The 10,000-nt window shown below is 44.4% G+C and overlaps 1 long non-coding RNA gene across 1 annotated transcript in view; it reads right to left on the bottom strand.

The window, feature by feature from the left end:
- The window catches only part of LOC125038530, a 97,667-nt gene extending 88,072 nt beyond the window's left edge, over window positions 1-9,595 (bottom strand). The window contains exons 1-2 of the long non-coding RNA XR_007116064.1: window positions 9,071-9,595; window positions 8,774-8,900 (exon numbers count right to left, since the gene is read on the bottom strand). This is a non-coding gene — a long non-coding RNA (uncharacterized LOC125038530). The remainder of the gene's footprint in view (window positions 1-8,773; window positions 8,901-9,070) is intronic.
- Window positions 9,596-10,000: the final 405 nt, after the last annotated feature.

Raw genomic sequence — 10,000 nt, 5'->3', positions numbered from 1 at the left:
AATGAACAGATCCCTAAAATCCCCTAAAATTTCCCTCAGGGCCTCATCCCTAAAGAAGAGAAAAGCGTATCCATATGCAAGAACAAATCCCGAAAACGATCCCTAAAATGAACAGATCCCTAAAACAGCGAGAGAAGCGCCAAGAACCTTTCCCTAAACCAGAACTACTCCTAAAGAGAATGTCCTAAAACGTTGAACAAATCCCTAAAAACGTCACTTGTCTTATGAACAAATCCCTAAAAGAACAACTTCCTAAAAGAGGAACACATCCCTAAAATTGAGAACAAATCCCTAAAAATGAGAATTCCCTAAAAACTAGAACAAGTCCCTAAAAAAAAAAAAAACCCTGAAAAATCCCACGAAGAACAGCTTCCTTAAAAAAGCACAAATCCCAAGCATACCTCCCTTAAAGGAAGAACAAACCGCAAAGACAAACACCTCCCTAAAAAAGTATTTATCGTGACAAATGTAGGAAAAAATATATTGATTGAAAATGACTATTTTTCAAAGTATTCGTCGCGACAATTGTAGATAAATATATATTGAATGAGAATGAATATTTTTTCAAAGCATTCATCGCGACAAATTTAGAACAAAAATATACTGAATGAGAAAAAAAAAAATTCACGGTGCAAGGGATGGTATTTCATGAAAAATAATCTTCCCTCTCGTCAGAGATATATTTCAGACTTAACTGTGTATTTCTGAAGAAGAGAAATTTCGAAACAACAACACAATTAATAGCGATAATGGCCATTCTCTCCATACATAAAGAAAGTAAAACAAAAGTAAACAAAACAAAACAGAAATTCAGAACAAGAGACGAAGAGAAGGCATGAATGAGAATGAATATTTTGACAATACAAGAGAGGTATTTGACCGGTTTCGATTATACCTTCGTCATTAATACGCGTATCTCGTATTTCTGACGGTGATAAAATCGAAACTGGTCGAATACATCTCTTGTATGGTGAAGAACAGACGTATTTCTGACGGAGATATAATCGAAACCGATCAAATACATCATTTGTATTGTCAAAATATTCATTCTCAATCATACCTTTCCTACATTTGTCAACATGAATACGGTTCACTTGACCGCACATTCCCGGCGCTCCAAAGAAACGTTAATCACTCCCATTCAATATATTCTTCCTCAAGGTCAAGATCGCCTCTCAAGTGACAGACAAATGCCGGAAGAAAAATAGGAAGAAAAAAAATTATATGTCTTGAAAACTGAAGGAAAGATTTCTGAAGAGACTGAAGGCCTAAGAGAGAATAGATCTTATTAATGTATGGTCACATTGTATAAACAAGGTCTCGCATCAAAGGATAACTTATTATAGATCGAAAATACGAAGGCAAGTGGGAAACCTTGAGGGGATTTTTATCATCTGATAAGGAAGTTGGTCGTCTTCGAAACGTCATGATTTATTGATTATCTTTATTTGTTTGTTTATTTGTGTGTGTGTGTGTGTGTGTGTGTGTGTGTGTGTGTGTGTGTGTGTGTGTGTGTGTGTGTGTATGTGTGTGTGTGTGTGTGTGTTTGTGTGTGTGTGTGTGTGTGTGTGTGTGTGTGTGTGTGTGTGTGTGTGTGTGTGTGTGTGTGTGTGTGAGAGAGAGAGAGAGAGAGAGAGAGAGAGAGAGAGAGAGAGAGAGAGAGAGAGAGAGAGATAGTGGAGAGAGAGAGAGAGAGAGAGAGAGAGAGAAATAGAGATAGAGAGAGAGAGAGAGAGAGAGAGAGAGAGAGAGAGAGAGAGAGAGAGAGATAGTGGAGAGAGAGATAGAGAGAGAGAAATAGAGATAGATAGATAGATAGATAGAGAGAGAGAGAGAGGGAATCATATTTCATGAATGGACAAAGAGATTGTGCAACCCAGCTACATCTACACCACATTACCGAAACATTTATGTTAATATTATTCTATATATCTATTGTCATATTCTGCATGATTTACATATTCTTACATGGTTGTCACCTATATATCTTCACACCCACATAAACATATGCAAATAGATAATTGCTTTACCTGTTTATTCGCCTCATCTTACCACACGAAACATTTCACTGTTGTGTTCTCTACCCCCCTTCCGCAAAAGCTATGTATTGTTGTAACACTACCTATCCTCACTACCGATTGTCACATGCTAAATACGTGATCTATAGCCATCCTTAGACCACTGAAAATTATGACAGGCAGACTCCCCGCGTGGAGCCCAGGAGTAACACCTCGTTCATTGGAGGAGCAGCCTCACTCCAGCATCATCGCTCATTTAATAAACGAATAAAGACATCTTGGTGGTCTAACTGAAACCTTAAGCTCACTTTCTACCATACTCTCGTAGGGCCCTTCTCACGGACTCCTTAGAGAGAGAGAGAGAGAGAGAGAGAGAGAGAGAGAGAGAGAGAGAGAGAGAGAGAGAGAGAGAGAGAGAGAGGGGGGGGGGGAGGGAGGGAGGGAGGGAGAGAGCGATAGGGAGAGACAGAGAGAGAGAGAGAGAGAGAGAGAGAGAGAGAGAGAGAGGGAGAGGGAGAAGGAGAGAGAGAGGGAGAGGGAGAGGGGGAGAGGGAGGGAGAGGGAGAGGGAGAGGGGGAGAGGGAGGGAGGGAGGGAGGGAGGGAGGGAGGGAGGGAGGGAGGGAGGGAGGGAGGGAGGGAGGGAGGGAGAGAGAGAGAGAGAGAGAGAGAGAGAGAGAGAGATAGAGAAAATACATATAAAAGGAAAAAAAGAAAGAAAATACACCCCCCCAAAAATAACAACACAAACGTTTTTACTCCCGACCATCCCCCTTCCCCTCCCCCCTCACGTTTTTTTTTTTTTCTCCCTCTCTCTCTTTCTCTCCTTTTTTTTAAATCCATTGCCTTTTATTCATCATCACCTTTTTTCCCCCCGCGAGGCAACGGTGCACAGACCTCTCCCCAGGGCGCCGTCGCAGGATCGCGTAATATCCTCTCAAGGACTCGTATTAACAGGCGGACACTCTAAGTCCTTCAACACAAGGGTAATAAGACACACGGCGGTTGCTGTAGGATGGAGTAAAGGGAGTCGATGTGGGGGGAGGGAGGGGGGAGGGAGGAGGGGGGAGGGAGGGGGAGAGAGGGGAGGGAGGGAGGGAGGGGGAGGAAGGGGGTAGAGGGGGAGGGAGGGGAGGGAGGGAGGGAGGGGGAGGAAGGGGGTAGAGGGGGAGGGAGGGGGGAGGGAGGGGGAGGGGAGGGAAGGAGGGAGGGAGGGAGGGAGGGAGGGAGGGAGGGAGGGAGGGAGGGAGAGAGAGAGAGAGAGAGGGAGGGGGAGGGAAGGAGGGAAGGAGGGAGGGAGGGAGGGAGGGAGGGAGGGAGGGAGAGAGAGGGAGGAGGAGGAGGAGGAGGGGGAGGGAGGAGGGAGAGAGAGGGGGAGGGAGGGAAGGAGGGACAAGGAGAGGGAGAAGGAGAGAGAGAAACAGATAGATAGATAGATAGATAGAGAGAGAGAATCAGAGAGAGAGAGAGACCTTTACGCAAACTTAAAATATTTGTTTTCAAGGTTTCTGGTAAGAGCAAATGCGATAACCTGTCACAATAACACACTTTGAACTCTTTTTTTGTTTTTTACTCTCCTCTTTTTCTTCCTCTTTTATCTATCTGCGTAGTTCTCTATTTCTTTCCATTTCATTTCTCTTTTTCTCAATTTCTCGTCACATTGCTATTTCTTCTTTTTTTTTGCCATTATTCCCTCTTCTCCTTCACATTTCCCTATTTCTCTCCACATTTCCCCACCCTATTTTTTCCTCCTAGCTTTTGTCATTTTAATCCAAGAAGAAGGCTAGTTTATAATCCTAATAATAATATTTTTTATATTTTTTTTATTATTTTTATTATGATTATTATTATTTTTTTTTACTATCATCATTATCATTTTCCCCGTAACGTATTTCACCAGAATCTCGTAAAAAAACGCACACGCACACACACACGCACACACACACACACACACACAGCGTGTTTGTTAACCTTTGTCCCCACTCAAGACTACAGAATCACTTTTATCCACATTCACTTCTAATTGTAATCCCAACAAAGAGTTGATCCTCCTAATTCAACATATCTTTTTCTTCTTCTTCTTTTTCTCTTTTCTTATTATATCTTTTTTCTTCACCACGAACCCTCTTCCCTCAAGGTCATGACGCAACGAAATGGGCTGCTTGACGCGTGACCTCCATACCCGTCTATGGAGCAGAAAACACGCGTTCCTTTTCAATGGCGATTTCTCGACGCGGTTTCGACCTCGATACTTCATGTTCGTAACGTCTGTCGTTTGATTTTGCGTGCGTTGTGTGTGTGTGTGTGTGTGTGTGTGTGTGTGTGTGTGTGTGTGTGTGTGTGTGTGTGTGTGTGTGTGTTGTGTGTGTGTGTGTTGTGTGTGTGTGTGTGTGTGTGTGTGTGTGTGTGTGTGTGTGTATGTGTGTGCGTATAAGTTTGTATACTTGTGTTTGTACGTGTTCGCGCGCGCGTGTGTGACAAACATAAAACAAGTAAAGTGAATGAGAAACCTTTCCTGGAATCAACCATTTTACACAAAAAAAGCATAAAAAATTAAAGAGAAACGAAAAAAGAATGAAGAAAATACACACATATATATCCATGTATACGCACGCACACACACACACATATACATACATACATACACACATATATTCCGGAGGATTTTCCACAGTAATAACATAATACCCCCCCCCCCCTAAAAAAAATCACAAAAGCACGAAGATATTTGTCGATTAGGAAGAGGAAATAGATTGTGAGGAGGAATCTCATCTTGAACACAGCTGAGCCTTCATCTTTTTTTTCCTGTCTTCGGAAAAAGTTCATTTCCACCTTGAGTTCGGAGAAGGGCGTGTCTTTTGTCTGTGCGTGGGGGTAGGGGGGGAGGGGGGTGCGTTCGTGTGTGTGTGTGTGTGTGTGTGTGTGTGTGTGTGTGTGTGTGTGTGTGTGTGTGTGTGTGTGTGTGTGTGTGTGTGTGTGTCTGTGTGTGTGTGTGGTGTGTGTGTGTGTGTGTGTGTGTGTGTGTGTGTGTGTGTGTGTGTGTGTGTGTGTGTGTGTGTGTGTGTGTGTGTGTGTGTGTGTGTGCGTGTGTATATGTATGTATGTATCCTAATACAGTATCCTATCCGGTAAGTGTTATGCCACATCTGGTGTGTTCTGTTTTCATGTAAAGTTGGGCACTTGCTGCTATAATATAAAACTTCGTCGATACTGTTATAATCTAAAAGTTGATTCGATGCTACAATAATGCTAAGTTGAGCTAAAGTTGCGTCGATTTTATAATATAATATGCAGCGATTCAATTATAATCTAATACTGTGTCGATTGTACTATAATACAAAGCTACGTCGATACTATTCTGTTAGAAATTCGATTATTTTTATAGCCTAAAGTTGCGTCGATTTTTTAAATAATCTAAAGTGACGTCGAATCAATAGTAATACTTTTCATAATCTAAAGTGGCGTCGATTATGCTATAATGTAAATTTGAGTCCGTATTAACATCATAATCTACATGGCTTTCATCCTCCCCAGAAAAAAAACTTAAATTACCACTCAACAAGGCTATTTACCCCAAACCATCAGCCTAACTACCCATTACGTACGTCGCCTAGAGGACTCAATACATAACAAAAGACGGACCTAAAGATAACTTAAACAAAGACAGAGCTAAAGATAAAGGTAACTCAAGACGTCGTTGGTAGGAAGGAAAGGTGTGATCTGACTGGGATTTCCGAAAGGATTTCCGTCGGGTTGACTTCGTTCGGATCTTGGTATTTTTTTGAAGTCCGGGTCACGTGGAGGTCCAAAGGTATGTTTTGAAGTCCGGGTCACGTGGAGGTCCAAAGGTATGTTTTGAAGTCCAGGTCACGTGGAGGTCCGAAGGTATTTTTTGAAGTCCGGGTCACGTGGAGGTCCAAAGGTATGTTTTGAAGTCCGGGTCACGTGGAGGTCCAAAGGTATTTTTTGAAGTCCGGGTCACGTGGAGGTCCAAAGGTATGTTTTGAAGTCCGGGTCACGTGGAGGTCCAAAGGTATGTTTTGAAGTCTAGGTCACGTGGAGGTCCGAAGGTATTTTTTGAAGTCCGGGTCACGTGGAGGTCCAAAGGTATGTTTTGAAGTCCGGGTCATGTGGAGGTCCAAAGGTATGTTTTGAAGTCTAGGTCACGTGGAGGTCCAAAGGTATTTTTTGAAGTCTAGGTCACGTGGAGGTCCAAAGGTATGTTTTGAAGTCCGGGTCACGTGGAGGTCCAAAGGTATGTTTTGAAGTCCGGGTCACGTGGAGGTCCAAAGGTATGTTTTGAAGTTCAGGTCACGTGGAGGTCCAAAGGTAATTTTTGAAGTCCGGGTCACGTGGAGGTCCAAAGGTTATTTTTGAAGTCCGGGTCACGTGGAGGTCCGAAGGTATTTTTTGAAGTCCGGGTCACGTGGAGGTCCAAAGGTATTTCTTGAAGTCCGGGTCACGTGGAGGTCCGAAGGTATTTCTTGAAGTCCGGGTCACGTGGAGGTCCGAAGGTATGTTTTGAAGTCGAGGTCACGTGGAGGTCCGAAGGTATTTCTTGAAGTCCGGGTCACGTGGAGGTCCAAAGGTATGTTTTGAAGTCCGGGTCACGTGGAGGTCCAAAGGTATGTTTTGAAGTCTAGGTCACGTGGAGGTCCAAAGGCATGTTTTGAAGTCCGGGTCACGTGGAGGTCCAAATCTACTTTTTTTTAGGTCCGGGTCATTTCGAGGTCTGCCCGTCCAAAGGTGGTCTCAGGCCAAACTGTCCGATAATATGTTCGTTAGATCTTTTGTCAATTTAAATTTTGCTCTATAATATGAGCTATGGATGATATTCACCTTAATGCACTTCATCTTACGACTGTAGGGCATTAGAGTGAAGATATCGATGTTTATACTAGAGACGAAAGCTTAAATCAACCAAATATTCAATAAACGCAATTGCACACGCATGCCTCCATATACAGGCTACTCGGCCCTGATCCTCAAAGCCTGAGTACCACAGGTCAGTCCCAGCCCTGTTCCCTGACTCTTCCCAGTCCAGCCCTGTTCCCTGACTCTTCCCAGTCCCAGCCCTGTTCCCTGACTCTTCCCAGTCCCAGCCCTGTTCCCTGACTCTTCCCAGTCCCAGCCCTGTTCCCTGACTCTTCCCAGTCCCAGCCCTGTTCCCTGACTCTTCCCAGTCCCAGCCCTGTTCCCTGACTCTTCCCAGTCCCAGCCCTGTTCCCTGACTCTTCCCAGTCTCAGCCCTGTTCCCTGATTCTTCCCAGTCCCAGCCCTGTTCCCTGACTCTTCCCAGTCCCAGCCCTGTTCCCTGACTCTTCCCAGTCCCAGCCCTGTTCCCTGGCTCTTCCCAGTCCCAGCCCTGTTCCCTGACTCTTCCCAGTCCCAGCCCTGTTCCCTGACTCTTCCCAGTCCCAGCCCTGTTCCCTGACTCTTCCCAGTCCCAGCCCTGTTCCCTGACTCTTCCAAGTCCCAGCCCTGTTCCCTGACTCTTCCCAGTCTCAGCCCTGTTCGATGGCCACAGCCATTGGCGAGGTCGGGGCCAATGGACTGTATTGTGAACGGTAATACATATACGTTTTCACAATGGAATTTTTAGAATGGAGGCTGATGAAAAAAAAAAAAAAAAAGAGAGAGAGAAAGAGAGATAGAGAGAGAGCATGAGAATGAGAATGAGAATGAGAGAGAGAGAGAGAGAGAGAGAGAGAGAGAGAGAGAGAGAGAGAGAGAGAGAGAGAGAGAGAGAGAGAGAGAGAGAGAGAGAGAGAGAGAGAGAGAGCGAGCCATCAAACATCACAGCTCAGGCCATAAGGACGATAATCCCCCGGCGTGCATACGCATACGCGTGTTTATACATGTGCACGCGCGTTTGTATGTACGTATATATGTACGCGAGACTGTGGATAAATAAAACCGTAATCTTGCCCAGGCCACTTCACAATCGCCCGTCCTCCCTGCCTCCCTGATGCCTTATCACGTCCCTTTGGCTGCGCAGAACACCGACCGGCCGCCACACGAACGGAATCACATGAACGTTTGCCGCGGGGCATCTTGGGAGCGCGGGGCCTTGGCGTGCCCGGGCGAGTGTCCGCCTCCTTGAGTGCGAAAGATGTACACTCACGGACGTACATGCAGGCATACATGGAGCAGTGCATACATACACGATGCGCGCGCGCGCGTGTGTGTATAATATATATAAATACACACACACACACACACACACACACACACACACACACATATATAGATAAATAGATATATAGATATATAAATAGATATATGCATATATATAGATAGATATATGAATATATATAGATTGATAAATAGACAGATAGATAAATATATGAATATGTACGTGTGTGTGTGTGTGTGTGTGTGTGTGTGTGTGTGTGTGTGTGTGTGTGTGTGTGTGTGTGTGTGTGTGTGTGTGTGTGTGTGTGTGTGTGTGTGTGTGTGTGTGTGTGTGTGTGTGTGTGTGTGTGTGTGTGTGTGTGTGTGTGTGTGTGTGTGTGTGTGTGTGTGTGTTTTCATCAACTGTAAAAAGACCCAAGAGATGGCGTTGGAAGCGAACAGCTGATTCTTATCATCAGGATGTAGCAGATACCGTCAGGGTTATATCTATTGCTTACAGACTTCACCCCATGTGACTAAGCGTCTATTCAGCGTTGTTTGTCCGTATGCTAGCATAAAATGACAAAAAAAAAAAAAAAAAACACCCAGGAAATGACACATGCACAGATTAAGTCAAACTTACCTTTCCGTTGTTTGCGATAATGCTTGCGTTGTATCGCTTCCTCGTGATTTCTGATTTTCTCTTTTTTCTATACGTCAGCTACGTCACTTATTGTTTATAATTACCCTTTTTTCTAATTCACTTATCACTGAAATTATAAATAACACACCTTTCATTATAATGGCCACACTACGTACACTAGGAAAGAATAAAAAAGCACGCATTGATGTCACTCACTGCTCACACAACGCAAGTCACACCTTTTCATGAATATTTCCGCTACCAGTGCCAGAAAAACATCACTACATAGCCACTGACCTTTCCATCAACCACGTGGAGAGCCAAACACTCACGAAATATGCCTAGAGACTTCACCACATTAAAACAAAGTAATTATACACCTTTTTCTCCGTGGTGGTTACGCGGGAACAACACGATTTTTTTTTTCTCTCTCCTTAAAGCTCCACGATTTCGTTGCTCCGAGAGGCGCAGGAGAAGGAGGAGGAGGAGGAGGATAAGCCAGCCTTTCCTTCCCTCACTGAATCATTCTCCTACCTCGACCTCTTGCCATAGGGGCTCGCCGTGGCAGGGTTACCAGACTCTTGTTAAAAGTTATATGTCTCGCCGGTTTTCTTTCTTTTTTTTCTTTCTTGTTTCTCACTCTCTTCACAAAGGGTGGTTCATGGAGCGATCTGGTTATCACAGCTGCTTCGGATTGCGTCGTGATTAAGAGTGACTGTTCTTTATCAAGGTGTTATTTCCTGTGGTTATTTTGAATATCACAAGGGGTAGGAATAACCCTTAATGTTTTCCTTTTTCTCTCTCTCTACCTCTCTTGCTCTTTCTCTCTCTCTCTCTCTCTCTCTCTGTCTCTCTCTCTCTCTCTCTCTCTCTCTCTCTCTCTCTCTCTCTCTCTCTCTCTCTCTCTCTCTCTCTCTCTCTCTCTCTCTCTCTCTCTCTCTCTCTCTCTCTCTCTCTCTCTCTCTCTCTCTCTGTCTCTCTGTGTCTCTCTCTCTCTTTCTCTCTCTCTCTCTCCCCTCCCCCCCCCCTCCCTCTCTCTCTCTCTCTCTCTCTCTCTCTCTCTCTCTCTCTCTCTCTCTCTCTCTCTCTCTTTCTCCCTCTCTCCTATTTTTACCTTATAAGCTAAACTGCTAGGAGAATTCCTCTCCCTATTCCCGAAGCAATTTCATGCCATCCCATCAAACAAATCTCATCACAAAAAAAAGAAAAGAAAAGAAAACGATAACC

The sequence above is a fragment of the Penaeus chinensis genome, chromosome 25 (genome assembly GCF_019202785.1).
Source record: "Penaeus chinensis breed Huanghai No. 1 chromosome 25, ASM1920278v2, whole genome shotgun sequence".
Taxonomy (NCBI): Eukaryota; Metazoa; Arthropoda; class Malacostraca; order Decapoda; family Penaeidae; genus Penaeus; species Penaeus chinensis.
This window is presented reverse-complemented; position numbering and strand designations above follow the sequence as displayed.